The sequence below is a fragment of the Notolepis coatsorum genome (assembly GCF_963971535.1).
Source record: "Notolepis coatsorum genome assembly, chromosome: 2".
NCBI lineage: Eukaryota > Metazoa > Chordata > Actinopteri > Aulopiformes > Paralepididae > Notolepis > Notolepis coatsorum.
The window spans coordinates 127,819,778-127,835,942 of record NC_140166.1 but is presented as its reverse complement, the minus strand read 5'-3'; the positions used below and the strand labels follow the sequence as shown (position 1 = coordinate 127,835,942).

General features: G+C 49.8%; 1 protein-coding gene across 1 annotated transcript in view; it reads left to right on the top strand.

The window, feature by feature from the left end:
• The window catches only part of LOC311222920 (putative tubulin polyglutamylase TTLL9), a 94,109-nt gene that overhangs the window by 46,805 nt on the left and 31,139 nt on the right, over nucleotides 1-16,165 (top strand). The window lies entirely within an intron of this gene.

Genomic DNA, 16,165 nt, shown 5'->3' with positions numbered 1-16,165 from the left:
TTTAAAACTGCCAAGCAACTTACACATTTTGTTTAAAGATAATTTAATTTAAGAAGAGCACTCAATTTCAAACAGCCTAGAGCTCGAACCACACTTAAAAGTATGTCTGTGTCAGTTAAGATGCCTAAGCTACGCGCTGTTTTTTTCTTTACATAGTTAATATGAGTTTTCCAGCTGAGGTTTTGGTCTATCACGACACCCAAAAAAGTATATTAATTTACTCTTTCAAGATGAACATTGTCTATGCATATCTCTACTCGAGTATCCGGATGTATTTTTTTATTACCAAACAAAATAAATTTAGACTTGCTTATATTTAAGGAGAGTTTGTTAGTATCAAGCCAACATGTCAGCTTCCCCAGTTCACCTGTAATATTTGTTAGCCACTGTTGAAGGTCTGCACCTGAATAAAAAATTTTAGTATCATCTGCAAAAATGACAAATTTAAGTTTATCAGAAACAGCAATGATATCATTGATATACAATATGAATAATCTCGGGCCTAAAATGGATCCTTGCGGTACCCCACATGTTATCACTTTGCAGGATGATCTGGTCTCCCCGTTCTACACACATTGTTTCCTATTTTCTATGTAACTTGTTATCCAACTGAGCCCTACCCCTCTAATTCCATACTTTTCAAGTTTCCTGAGTAAGATGTCATGATCAATGGTATCGAAAGCTTTTTTCAGATCAATAAAAACTCCAACTGCATACTGTTTATTATCGATTTGAATTTGTTAACTCTTCTGCTACCTGCATGAGAGCCATTGATGTGGATCTGTTAGTTCTGAATCCATACGGGCTATCAATGTGTGTACCTCAAAGACCCTCAGACATTATGTCATAGGTAGATTTATACCAGTTATATTTCGTATGGCATCGCTCCCGCTCTGAGCCTTACGAGATACTCTATATCGCCTGTGATACCTAATGTATCTCCCACGAACAAAAACACATGCACCCCACCTGTATGGGGCCCCGCCCCTTATGGTGGTACCACCCATATAATCATGACTCTGGTCATGACACACCCTTCCTCTATTTTCGTCCCAGCGTACTGGATGCTATGCACCATGCGAGCTAGCGGAATGAAAAGATTAAGGAAGATTAATAATGTTGAGGGCTTACCGGAGGATTGTGTTTCCCTGGATTCTCCGGAGCTTGTTTCGACGACGCAGACCTATGCTGGTGGTTCCTCGGCTGACGGCGACGGACCGAGGGGCAGCGTGCAAGGTTTGGCTATCGGGTCGGCTTGTACAAAGGTGAGGTCTGTGTCAGTAGGCGTCGATGTCGGTGTTGGTCGTGCTGTGGAGTATGTTTCGGCACCAGGGCCGGGGCGGCTTGGCGATCGTTCCACTGTAGTGGGCGATGTCTTGGCGATCGCTGAGCTCTATTTACCTTTTTTGCGGGTGAAGGGGCTGACGACGGGGTGCAGCCCGGGGGTACCTTGGCTAAGTAGCCAGGTAGCTTCTTTGTTGTGCCCAGGCGGGGATGAACGACGTTCCGCCCGGCCGTTGCTTGATAGCATGTCGGCTCGGAGGGTGGCAGTATGGACGAATGAGTGGTATACTGCTGCAGGATGGCATTTAGCGGCGGCCAGTGTTGTGGCTCAGCTGGCTACTTTCCTATCCAAGATGGCGTCGGGTTGTAGGTCTTTGAGTCCAACCGACACTATGAACGTGATTCATGTTTGTGGTGTTATAGAGATCTTGACTCAGTCGCAAGCTATAACTGCGGGGAGGATTCGGATGCTATCGACTTTGGTTGTTAGGCATCTTTGGTTGGAGCAGTCTCCTCTTGGGGAAGAGGATAGGTTTTCTCTCCTCACGACTCCTTTTTCCACAGATAGTCTTTTTGGGCGTTCTGTGGAGGCGCAGGCGGTTTTTGATTCGGGTCCTACACCGCCTCACGCTGTGCAGCCAGGGGTGGGAGCACGGTCTCGTCAACGACTGTGGCGAGATCCTCGACAGGCGGCCATGTTTCCCCCGCCAGTGGTGCCCTGGTTGGAGAATCGACAGGGTTTCGCAAGGCCGACAGTCTTGGCGGCCGAGGGATCGGCCATTTTTGGTGATTTCGGGGTTGGTAAACCACCCCGTCGTCATTTTGCCGCGAGCAGCCCGCTCCCCGTTCGGTCCTCTCTCTGGTATCCCCAGAAGCGGGGCTTTGAGCGTTCTCCTTTGGCTGCGGGCCGCGAACCTTCTTTGAAGCGTATGCGGCCCCATTCTTCACTTCTCATGGAGACAGGGGCTGACACCCAGTTGATGGCTGAGCCTGGGTCTGTCCGTGAGAATGTTCCGTCGTCGCGTGGTTCCTACACCGCAGGTTGTGGGTGGGTGGAACCTGGTGTTGCAGCTGCCACTAGCTTCAGTGGTCAGCAGGGGGACTCGTGCCTCTTCTGTTGAATGCTCAGCAGGGGTTACCCCGGCTTCGCCCTCGCCAGGCGGGGTATCGCGCTGTTGCCTCCCACTCCCGTCAAACCGGCAGTGGTCTGCAAAGGAGAGGCTGGCGTGATTTGAGTGGTAGCAATATCACTGCAGGGCTTCGGCGTGTAGGAGCCCATGGGGTCCTCAGGCCTTGCGTGTCTGGCTGCGGAACGGCTCCTCAGCGTGTGCTGGAGGGGTGTTCAGGGGGTGAGTGTGTGTCCACAAGTTTGATGACCGCTCCTCCCGTATCAAACCGGCCCTTTCTGTCGGGGTCCCCCCTTGGGTGCTTTGCACGACGGGGGGGACCGGGCCAATTATCTGCTGTTCCTTGCGGCCCAGCGTCAGTTGACGGCGGGGGCGCTGTGGGATTATATTCACATATGGCGACGGGAATGTCCCTTGAATCGGTGGATGAGGAGAACGTTAGAGGCGGGGCTGGTTTTGCAGTTTGCGCGGCCCCATCCTCCGTTCTCAGGTTTGGTGCCGACCCTATTGTTAGGGTCGGGCGCGGTGACAGCCCTGGCCGACGAGATTCAATCTCTGTTGGCGAAGCAGGCCGTCGTTGTGGTCCCGAGAGAGGACGCAATGTCAGGCGTCTACTCCCGTTATTTTCTGGTGCCCAAGAAAACTGGGGGGGTCAGACCTATACTGAATCTGTCCATGTTCAATCGGTTGATTGTAGTGAGACCATTCAGGATGTTGACCGTCCGACTCCTTCTGCTTGCTGTCAGGAGGGGGGACTGGTTCACCTCCATAGACCTGAAGGATGCGTATTTTCACATACCCATTTTCCCTCCTCACAGGAAGTTCCTACGGTTCCTGTTTCAGGGCGTAGCGTACGAGTACCACAGAATGCCGTTCGGTTATTCTCTGGCTCCCCGCACATTCACCAAGTGCGTGGCGGCTGCTCTGGGGCCTTTACGTCGTCGGGGGATACGAGTTTTGTTCTATCTCGACGACATTCTGCTCCTCAGCCGTTCAGAGGAGGTTGCCAGGTCTCATACTCGACTGGTGGTGGAATTCCTCACCAGCCTGGGTTTTGCTGTGAATTGGAAGAAGAGTACCCCTCTTCCCAGTCAACAGGTGGAGTACTTGGGCTTGACATTGAGGTCGAAGCCCATGCTTGCGACCCTCTCGGAGCAGCGTCGGGGGGATCTCCGTCACGCGCTCGGGGGTTTCCGTCTGGGAGGGACGGTTACGGCGCTGCAGGTGATGCGTCTGCTGGGCCTTATGTCGGCGGCCCACACGGTGGTTCCTCTTGGCCTCCTCTTTATGAGGCGGATACAGAGGTGGTTTCTCTCTTTGAGAATAGATCCGGTGTGGGGCAAAGGGAGACGGTTGACGGTTCCTTTGTCGATATGGGGGGATCTCGCCCACTGGGGGAGGCTGGGTATCCTCTCCGCTGGGGTCCCCATGGGCAGCAGAGGCTCCCACGTCACGGTTTTCACCGACGCCTCTCTCACAGGTTGGGGAGGGGCGTTTCGGACCCACGCAGTGGGGGGCAGCTGGACGGGTCATGCCGACCCAGCTGTCCTGCATATCAATGTGTTGGAGTTGAAGGCGGTCCTCCTGGTCCTCAAACGGCTCGGCCACCTGGTGGTAGGCCAGCATGTTTTGATCAGGACGGACAATGTGACGGCGGCGGCGTATATCAACAGGCAGGGTGGGACTCGTTCCGCCCGCCTGCTCCGGGTGGCGCGCGAACTGTTGCTATGGGCATCCCGCAGGCTGCGCAGTCTGCGGGCGCTCCACGTTCCTGGTACGGAAAATGTGGCGGCGGATATAATGTCTCGGGGCGGTCCTCGTCACGACGAGTGGGAACTCCGCCCCGACATAGTCAGACAGATCTGGGATCGGTTCGGGGAGGCCTCGGTAGATCTGTTTGCGTGCCGACGTTCTCACAAGTGCCCCTTGTGGTTCTCGCTCAGTCGAGCGGATCATCCCCCCTTGGGGGTGGATGCCTTCTCGACCTTTCCGTGGCCGCCCGGTCTTCTGTACGCCTTCCCTCCTGTACAGCTGTTGAGTCAGCTGTTGGAGCGGATACGGAGGGAGCGCAGGACGGTGATCCTGGTCGCGCCGGACCGGGGCACGTCAGTGTGGTTCCCGGTCTTAATCCAGCTTCTGGTCGCTCCTCCTTGGGTCATTCCGTGGTCAGCGACGGCCCTCTCGCAGCACAACGGAGTGCTTGTCCAGCCTCCGGTGTTGGGTCAACGCCTGGTGGTGTGGCTGGTGGGAGGGTGAGTCTGGAGAGGATGGATCCCGCAGTGGTTGATACCATCCGGTGTGCGCATGCTCCCTCCACTGTCGCGGTTTACGCGGGCAGGTGGCGTGCGTTCCAAGAATGGTGTAAGGGGGGGGGGCTGGGACCCAGTCTCCTGCCCCCTGGATGCTGCTCTGGGTTATCTCCAGTCTCTCCTTGATAGTCTGTCGGCTTCGACAGTGAGGGTATATGCAGCAGCTATATCCTCCTATCATGAGGGATTTGAGGGGAATGTCTTGTTCAGCCACCCTCTTGTGAAGCGTTTCCTGCTTGGCGCTCGACGCGTTAAGCCGGTGCAACGCTCCTTGGCTCCGACTTGGGATCTTCAATTGGTCCTCGGTCGGTTGTCCTTGGCCCCGTTTGAGCCGCTCGAGCAGGCGCCGTTGGGACGGCTGTCTTTCAAGACCGCGTTCCTACTGGCTGTCACTTCCGCTAAACGCGTGGGTGAGCTCTGTGCTCTCTCGGTACGTCCAGAGTGCCTGTCTTTTCGGACCGATTGCGGTGCCACTCTGCGACCTAATCCTGCTTTCGTGCCTAAGAATATCCGGAGTTCCTTCCGCTCCCGGGATATTGTGGTTCAGGCTTTTCGTCCTCCTCCTCACACTAGTGAGTTAGATGCGGGCCTTCACCTGTCATGTCCAGTCCGTGCTTTGGGGTTTTACCTCAGCCGTACTCAGGACTTCAGGGTTACCGATCAGCTTTTTGTCTGTTACGGTGGGGCTCGTGCTGGTAAGGCACTGTCGAAGCAGCGCCTGTCCCATTGGTTGTGCGAGGGTATTGCCCTCTGCTACACGTTGGCTGGGCAGGATCCCCCTGGGGGCGTCAGGGCGCACTCCACTCGTGGGGTGGCTGCCTCTGCCGCTCTCCTGGGTGGGGCCTCGGTGGAGGACATCTGTGCTGCAGCTTCATGGTCCTCACCGGGCCCCTTTGTAAGGTTTTACCTCATGGACATGACCGGGGGTTCTGTCTCCCAGGCGGTTCTGGGGTCTGTGGCCTTTCCTGCTTCCCGTCCTTTGGTCGGGTAGCGGGAGTGTATGGGTATGGGCCGCAGTGTGTTGAGTCACACGTGGTTCCGCCTGTACGGTGTGTTCAAGGGGTTCTGGCTCCCTCTTGTTCGCATTCAGGTGGAGTTGACTGCGCCCCCCCTTCGTTAGGAAGGATGGGGTGACAGGGCTCCCCGCACCCCTTGATGTGGGCTTACGGGTCCTCAGGGGGTACATCTGTCGGGTCTCGCACCCGCTCTTCCCCATTATCTCGTAAGGCTCAGAGCGGGAGCGATGCCATACGAAATATAACATGTAGATAACCTAGTTATATTAGTATAGGCTAAGCTCCCGCTCTGCGCGCCCTGAGTTCCCTCTTGAGGGATCTTTTCCTGGGACGGGTTTTTGGCGAGGAAGGGTGTGTCATGACCAGAGTCATGATTATATGGGTGGTACCACCATAAGGGGCGGGGCCCCATACAGGTGGGGTGCATGTGTTTTTGTTCGTGGGAGATACATTAGGTATCACAGGCGATATAGAGTATCTCGTAAGGCTCAGAGCGGGAGCTTAGCCTATACTAATATAACTAGGTTATCTACATAACCTATCGTTTTCTATCAGTGTTTTTTCAGGTCATTTTAGGTCATTTTACCTATGATGCCCTACCAGACCTAGAGTCACATTATCACAAGAATTACTACAAGACAGAAATACAGCACATACAGAAAATTACTTGATTAACACAAGCTACTTTCAACTTCAAGTATGAGGTAACCCTCTTTTGCCTGTGTCCCAAATCTGAACCTTCCTGAACTTGAACGTCATGGGTTTGTGATGGATTATTAGTTAGTGTGTATGTCAAAGTACCTCATATACATGGTACCATATTGAAGATAACAACTAGGGATTTCCAATGATATAAAATATGTGTATGATTATTGTTATTATTCTTCATATGTCACAGCAAATCTTTTGAGTAATCTTTCAATCAACAAGAACAAAAAATTTCAACAACTTTCCTTCTATATGTAAAGTTCCAGAAAAATATGGGATTTAGACAGTTTTTTGGGCAATATAGAACAGTTGACAGATTAGAAATATCATCTATTGGGGGTGAGCTGGCTCTGCGGCCGTGTGGAGGCCGGCCTAAAGGTGAGAGATGTTGCAATTAGTGATGCACCGATGTGAAAATTGTGGCCGATACCGATAACCGATATTAATATTGCTGTTCTGGCCGATACCGATATTTACCGATGTCGATATCTCTGTATAGAAAACACTTTTTTATGATAATCAAATAAAGACCTATTTTCCAAAACGCATTTTTATTTTTTTTAACTTTTGTAACTTATTTTCAGAAATGACTGATATTTGGTTCCGGTTCCGGGTCGAGGATGGAGTAGTCGCTCATTGCCACGATGTGACTCCCGTATTTTTATATTTAGTCCTAAAAGCCTCTTTTTATATTTTCAACTCGGTTAAACCTTTTTGTATATACCCCCTTTATGTTTCTACCTATTTATTTTGGCTGCAAAAACCATAATGGCGACGAGACAACTGAGAAATGAATCCAAGAAGGACGACGCTCCCGCTGATATAACCGCCATTGCTGGGCTAATTGAAGAGCTCAGGCAGTCCTTAACACATCCACCGCCATCCACGCTTTAAAGCGTTATTGCCCGCCATGCTTTGACCGCCAGATCTCGCTGTACAGCGTTATTGAGATCAATATTTAATTTATTCGCCATGGCATTCATAATTGATATATACACCTCCGACGCTGCACCTGGACCCTACGGCTCAATACAACGACGGCTCAATACTGCCGCCTGGTGAATGGTTGGGCGAGTTACACTCGGAACAACAGGAAGTGGCCGATGTGCGTCAATTAAATTCATCCGGCCGTCAGATATTGTCGCAAGGCTCCCGACAGACACAATGTACATAATGGATCGCTTTATAAATGTAATAATCGATATGATTTCGGCGTTTATTGCGACATACAAACCGGAAATGGACCTAGGCGATCGACGTCCTATACTTGGGATATTTCACCGCCAGTCTCTTTGACGCACGGTAAGAGGACACTAACGTTATTTTCAGCCCAATTGTTTATTAATTTCACTGCAAACCATCTGATCAATATATCACCCATACTACATAAAGCCGTTACTGATGATCGTGTCATGGTTTTTGCCTTATTTCATGTCGCCCTGCACCTTCCTACCGTGTGGGCCAACAGGTGTGGCTTTCCACACGCAACCTTCCGTTACGGGTGGAGTCGCGCAAACTCGCTCCCCGTTTTGTGGGCCCTTTCACTATTGTTCGCAAGATAAACCCAGTCACGATGCATCTTCGGTTACCCTCGTCGATGAGGGTACACCCTACGTTTCACGTATCCCGCCTTAAGCCGGTTCGGAGGAGCAGGTTGGTTCCTGCAGAGAGACCTCCACCTCCCCCTCGATTCGTTGATGGCCAACCTGTGTATACTGTACGGCGTATCCTGTCCAGTAGGCGGGTTGTTAGGGGTATACAGTACCTGGTGGACTGGCAGGGTTATGGGCCAGAGGAGTGCACGTGGGTTCCGGCCAGGGACATCTTGGACCCTGAGCTTGTTCGGGAGTTTCGGAGACGTGTCTCAGAGGGTCCATCTGGAGCCGTCCCCTAGAGGGGGGGTCCTGTCATGGTTTTTGCCTTATTTCACCTTTCTGTGAGGGACAGCTGTCTATTTTTGCTTTATTTCACCTCTCTGTGAGGGATAGCTGTCAATCCCTGTTCCCTGTGATTAATTGCCTCATGGGTCGGCAGGTGTGTGGGCTTGATTGCACCTGATGCAGTCCAGCTGTGCCTATGGCCATGTGGAGTCTATTTAAGTTTGGAGATCGCAGTGTCAACTGCTTTTTCATTTCCTAGTGTTGGTTGTCCTTTTGGTCACGCTCATTATATTGAAGTGTAGTCTGATCTCTGATTCTGAGATGGCGCCGCAACGAACGGCTGCCTGTCTGTGCGCTCCGTCGAGACTGTGCTTACTTTTGTTAATATTTATAGTTTTTAGAGTTTTGTTTGTACCAACTGTTGGTGCATTTAATGTGTATGACCGTCAGTCACTCATAGACATTGGATTACGGGAAACTTACCAACTGGATTACTCACTGGACCAGCTTTCCGAACCGCAACAATGGCCTGAAGAAATTCTCCGGAGATTAGGACCAGATCCTTTGTTCCTTGATCCCAGGAACAGAGGACCCAGACGGCGAGGAAAGAGAGCTGGAGTCCGTAACAGGCTGAGAACCAGGCGGCACAGGACACCACTACCCAGTATATTGCTAGCCAATGTACAATCAATTGACAATAAACTGGATGACATCCGAGCAAGGATTCAATACCAAAGAGACGTTAGGGACTGCAACGTTCTCTGCTTCACTGAAACGTGGCTCACGCCGGAGGTTCCAGACCACGCAATTCAACCAGCCGATCACTTCTTTATCCATCGCAAGGATCGGACATCAGAGTCCGGTAAACAACGTGGAGGAGGTATTGCCTTCATGTTTAACAAAAATTGGAGCGATCCAACTAACGTGAAGGAATTATCCAACCACTGCTCCCCAGACCTGGAATATATAACCATCAAGTGTCGTCCTTTCTTCCTCCCGAGGGAGTTAACGGCGATCATCCTGATCGGAGTGTATATTCCACCGCAAGCCAGCAACAACGCCGCGCTCACCAGACTCCACGACGAGGTAAATAGAATACAAGCGACGAACGTTAACGCCGCCATTTTGGTGCTGGGCGATTTCAACAGCGCCAATCTGAAAAAGGTATTACCTGACTTCTATCGGCATGTGACTTGCAACACCAGAGGCGGTAACATCCTAGATCACTGTTACACGCAATTTAAAGGTGGCTACAAGGCTCATTCTGATAGTGGCTTTGGTAAATCAGATCACGCGTCAATCTTTCTTTCACCAAAGTACAAACAGAGAATTAAAAGTACTCCTGTAGTCTCGCGAGAGGTGCAGAAATGGGATTTGACGTCAGAGGAGACGCTCCGGTCTGTGTTTCACTGCACAGACTGGAATGTGTTCCGCGACACAGATAACATTAATGTCTACACGGAGACAGTGCTGGACTATGTTTGTACTAGGGTGGAGAAAACAATCCCCACTACCAAAATGAGAGTTTACCCAAATCAAAAACCCTGGGTAGACAAATCCGTCCGTGAAGCTCTGAGAGAGCGCACCAAAGCATACAACGACGGCCTAGTGGCAGGCAACATGAATGACCACAAGGTGGCGCGATACAACGTAAGGAGGACAGTGTCAGAGGCCAAACGGCGCTACAGGGATAAAATTGAACTCCAGTTTGAACAAGCTGACTCTAGAGCTATGTGGCAGGGGCTCAAAACGATGACAGACTACAAAGGCGCCTCCCTCAAACTGAACAGTGACATCTCCTTAGCAAATGACCTCAATACCTTCTATGCGAGGTTTGATGCTGGTAATAACAACACCAGCTCACAAGCCACGGCAATGGGGGGGGGGGGGTCGGCTGCTGATGGAGGCGCAGTGTTCAGGGTAACAGAGCATGAGGTGAGGCGGACCTTTAAAAAAGTGAATATCAGGAAGGCAGCAGGTCCGGACGGCATCCCCGGCCGCGTCCTAAAAGTCTGTGCCGACCAACTGGCCCCAGTATTCACTGACATATTTAACCTGTCCTTAGAACAGGCTGTCATCCCCACCTGCCTGAAGAAGTCCACTATTATCCCTGTACCCAAAAAATCCAAGCCTGCTTGCCTCAACGACTACCGCCCTGTAGCTCTCACCTCCATAGCCATGAAGTGCTTTGAGAAGCTAGTAAAGGGCTACATCTGCTCCTCCCTCCCCATCAACATGGACCCCCTGCAATTTGCATACCGCCCCAACAGGTCCACGGAGGACGCCATAGCCCATGTGCTGCACACAGCAGCATCACACCTGGACAAGAGGCAGGGGAACTATGTGAGAATGCTATTCATCGACTACAGCTCGGCATTCAATACCATAGTCCCCTCCATACTCATAGCCAAGCTCAGGGACCTGGGCTTGGGCTATGACCTCTGCCAGTGGGTCTTGGACTTCCTGACTGGCAGACCCCAGGTGGTGAGAGCAGGCAACTGCACCTCCTCATCCATCACCCTCAACATAGGGGCCCCCCAGGGCTGTGTTCTGAGTCCCCTCCTCTACTCCCTGTACACACACGACTGTGTGGCTCAGCGGAGTAGCAATACAATCATCAAATTTGCTGACGACACAGTGGTGGTGGGCCTGATCTCTGCCAACGACGAGAGGGCCTACCTGGAAGAGGTCAAGGTCCTGGCGGGATGGTGCCAGGAAAACAGCCTCTCCCTGAACGTCAGCAAAACAAAGGAGATGATTGTGGACTTCAGGAGGTCGGGGGTCAAGGACTACAGCCCCCTCAGCATCGACGGGGCACCGGTTGAGAGAGTCAACAGCTTTAAGTACCTCGGAGCCTACATATCCGAGGACTTGACATGGACCACACACATTGACAGTGTTGTGAAGAAGGCACGACAACGCCTCTACTTCCTCAGGCGCCTAAGGAAGTTCCAAGTCAGTCAGAAGATCCTTAAGAACTTCTACTCATGTACAATAGAGAGCATCTTGACCGGCAACATCACCTCCTGGTTTGGGAATAGCACTGCACAAGACCGAAGCAGACTACAAAGAGTGACACGTTCAGCCGAACGCACAATTGGAGGGGGGCTCCCCACCCTCCAGAACATTTACAACAAGCGTTGCAAGGGCAAGGCTAAGAGAATCATTAAAGACTCCAGTCACCCGAACAACTGCCTCTTTGAACTGCTGCGGTCAGGCAAGCGATACCGGAGTCTCAAGGCGAGCACAGAAAGACTCAGAAGAAGCTTCTATCCCCAGGCCATCAGGCTGCTAAACGAACAATGAATGAACACTACACAACAACAACCACCAAACGCACATAGCACACACATCCACACGCACACACTCACTTTAAACAAACACACTGTAGCACCCACTCCACACACTTTATAGCACACACCCACTTTAAACAAACACACTGTAGCACCCACTCCCCACACTTTATATTTATTGATGAAGGATTGCACTACAACTCGTACACCTTACTGTAAATTGTACCTAAAATTGTACCTCATCCCATTTCTGCTTTGCACTAGATAGTACTGTACATTAGTACACTGCATAGTATTGTATATTATATGGTAACTCAGAACATTGTACATATGTCTATACCGAACACTGTGACCTCATTTTTCTTCTTCTAAATTACATGCTATATTATGTTATTTGATACTATCTTGTCTAGCACAGTCTCTGGAGCGTAACAGTAAGAAGCATTTTGTATGAAAGTATTCTGTACTTCTGTATGACAACTATTAAAGAACTTGAACTTGAATTGAGCTTTATGGTAGTCATTCTTATTTTAGGCTACTCACGTGATTCTACACATAAACTCCCTTAGTGGAGGTTTATTGTTTTACTTTTTCAAATATAAACTCCTTTATTAGGAGGTATCCTTGTGGCTTATTTACTTTTATACTATACCTCTTTATTGAGAGTAGTCCTGTTTTTTGGGACTTGATTTATTTTCTTAATTACTCACTTTTAGATTTCCACCTGTAAAGGTTGTTTTCTGTTGTTTAATTTTTCCCCTCTCCTAAAATATCTGCGTAAGCAGTCTAGTGGTTGTCCGTGTCACGGATAACTTTAAGAGTTCCTGTTATCAGCTCATGACCCACACACACACATACACATCCCTCACAGATCGGGGAATTATAAACGACCCCCCCCCCCCCTTTCCTCCATGCATGATGAAGCATAACGTATACGATCATATACAGTTGCATTTTTTAATATAATAATAATAATGGCTTGGATTTATATAGCGCTCTTCATGGCACCCAGAGCGCTTCACAGAGTCCATTATTTGTTCATACACAGTCATACCGGTGGTGGTAAGCTACAATTGCAGCCAGAGCTGCCCTGAGGCAGACTCACGGAAGCGTGGCGAATAATCATCGCCTACGGCCCCTCCGACCACCACCAACATTCATTCACATGCATACACATTCATACGAGGCAAGTAGGTTAAGTGTCTTGCCCAAGGACACAACGGCGATGGGATGGACATGGGCAATCGATAATCTATATATACGTTTAGGCCTATAACTCACGTTCTAGGAATTACTGCAGAAAACGATAAAAACATACTTATATTCTAGAAGGTATTTTTGTATGAATGAAAAAGTATAAAGTTCCTACATCCTGAACGATAGATAACCGATGTTGAATGGGCCATAGTAATGTCAATTTAGCAATACAATTAAAAAAGTTATAGCCCTGCAAAGAAGGTGAACATCTCCATAGGCTTACAGTGGTGGCAGACTAGGTATATTGATGGGTATAACCAATGGCAGGGAATGTGTTAACCAACGAAATCAGAGCGTCCGCTGCCTCGCTCGAAACCAAACTCGACAGCCTCTGGACGTCGGTTAACGACCATGCCGAGCGTCTGACTGACCTCCGTGGAAGACGGCTTGAATACTTGGACTGGCAGGCTGGACGAGCTAGAGGCCAGGTGTACGGCGCTAGAAGAGAGCAATGAAAAGCTAAAGGCTAAGCTAACCAACGTCGAGTCCCGGAGTCGCCGGTCTAATATTCGCATATTAGGACTGGATGAGTCCGTTCATAGCAACCGGCCCAGCGACTTTTTTGCGGAGGTACTGGTTGAAATTCTGGGGAAGGAGGTCCTCCCTACGCCACCCGAGCTGGACCGGTGTCACAGGGCCCTTACTGCCGAACCAGCACCCGGCTCCAGGCCTAGAGCGGTTATTTCTCGCCTGCACCACTATCGAATAAAAGAGAGGATTATCTAGGAGGCACGGAAGAGGAGGGGAACGCTGGAATACAGAGGGAAACCAGTCCTAATCTTTGAAGACTACTGTCCCGAAGTCGTGGAGCAGCGTTTCCCGCTACAAAGACGTCATGGCCCCCCTCTACAAGCTGGGACTCAAGACGTATCTTCAATTCCCTGTGAGACTTATCATCACAACCGAGGACGGGGCGAGAAAACATCTTTCATCGCCTGAGAACGCCGTGGACTTCTTGAAGACCCGGCGTAGAGAGGCCTCGACACCGGCCTCACCAGTACCAAATGCGGTAGTAGCTTGATTTTGGGCCGTTAGCACCTCGCTATGGCTAACGCGCCGAGCGTCATATCACTATATTTTTTCGTTCTTATAAATATGGTTGACTGTGTGACGTTGGGTGTCGCCTGGATGCTTTTTTTTTCTCTGCGTCTGACTTAAGGTTGGCCTGGTCTGTTTTGTATAACTATTACATAATGCCACTTTATTTTTAGTTTTTTACATCCACTATATGCCGGGGAGCTAAGCGCCAGCTTTGTTTAAATTACCTAGGACTTCTATGCGTGTCACTTACGCCTCGTCACGACTTTTGTTGTGTGTATGTAACGGAGGTACCGCGGCCTATCCACAGTCACGTGGTACAAGTAGTTCGGTGGCTGTGGATGTTAAGCGGTACTGCAAGTAAACTCACTCCCCAGAGGCATCCAAACTGAGCGCTTAGGGGGGATATCCTTGGCGCAGCGGTTTGTGATGTCGGCCCCGGTGCGGGAGACCGGGGTTCAACTCCCACTCAGGGCAATCCCTTAACAGGGGTCGAATCGGAATTTGAAACACAACGCAGAGCAATACGAGACCGGTTACAGTGGTGCCGTGACCCGGATGCCCTGGGTGGAGTGAGTTTAGGGGGGTGAGTGTAACGGAGGTACCGCGGTCTATCCACAGTTCCGTCGAATCGGAATTTGAAACACAACGCAGAGCAATACGAGGCCGGTTACATGTACATATTTTTTCGGACTGGGGTCTCATGGATCCATCAGCCACGCTCTTCCAGCTACGTTCTGCTAGCCACACACATGGCAAATGGTCGCGTTTGCGGCCAGAGGCGTCATCATCTGCTGTTGACCTGCTAGGCTCCTAAAATGTCAGACGAACTTTTGCACAGCGCCCTCCTGACACGGCAGCCTAATTGCGCTATGACAAGGCAGCAAGCTATACTCTGTGTGAACCATAGGAAACAACGGACCTGTCAGCAGAGTATCGCCCTCTTCCGGCCTGGTGGACGTACTGCACACGTTTATCAGGCAGTACACAGGTTATTTACCCCCCCCTCCCCCTTTTTTTCTCTTGCTATGGTTCCTGTTCTAGGTTTCTTGTTTAAATCTAGCCATGTTTTTATAAGGTTTAATGTGAACTTTTCCATTTACTCTACGTTTTGAGGCTTTTTCTTTTTTTTGTTTATGTTTGGGAGTGTGGCAAGCAGCCACTGATAGAGTAATCTACTTATGGTAGGTTTGAGGGTTTTAGGCCCTATGGTCCCTGTGTTGTTGGGAAAAGGCCCACCGGTCCCGCACCTTTATATGTTTTTTATGTATGTTTTATGTATGGCTCAGGACACATGTCTGCTACTGAAAATATGTGTTTTATGTATGGCTCTAGGTACATATGCTTAGTGGTTAAAATAGGTGAATTTGGTGTGCCCACAGGCCTTTTTAGGTCTGCCCTGTCTACACACCCCCTAATATTATATGGCTACGGCTAACTCTGAGAGCTTTAAGCTCTGCTCCTGGAATGTTCGAGGTCTTCAGAAACTAGCGAAAAGGAAGGCGATTCTGACCTTTTTAAAGAAGGAGAATGTTTCTATTGCTTTATTACAAGAAACCCATATGGGACCCAACGGCACCGCTAAACTCCAAAAGAGTTGGGTGGGACAGGTCTTCGCCACAAACTATTCTACATTTAGTAGGGGAGTGGCCATACTGATCAATAAAAATCTCCCCTTTAGACTCATAACTTCCTCTTTAGATAGCCAAGGTCGCTATGTGATTATCAAAGGGGTTCTTAAGGGTAAAGAAATTACATTTATGAATGTATACTGTCCCCCAGGCTACTCCCCTGACTTTCTATCCAAAGTATTTACTGAATTTAATGGCCTGGCCTCTGAGAATGCTTTTGTGGGCGGAGACTTTAACTGTCACCTTATACCGTCTCTTGACAAACTCCCACCCAGTTTGGCTCCCCCTCTAGGCAAGCAAAGATGCTCTCCCTATGTACAGACATCGGATTCTCAGATGTCTGGAGAACCCTTTGCCCATCCGAACTGAAGTTCACCTTTTTTAGCGGCCCACATAAGAGCAACAGTAGAATAGACTATTTCTTCATCCCTTCCTCTAAGCTCTTTCTAGTATCGTCCTGCACAATCGGAAGTATTGTTTTATCGGATCACGCCCCTATATATCTGGTCTACTCCTTGTCAGAGGAGAGGGCGCTCTCGAGACGTTGGTGTCTTAACCCATACCTCCTCAAGGATGATAGGTTTGTCTCCTATTTCGAATCGGAATTTAAAATGTTCTACTT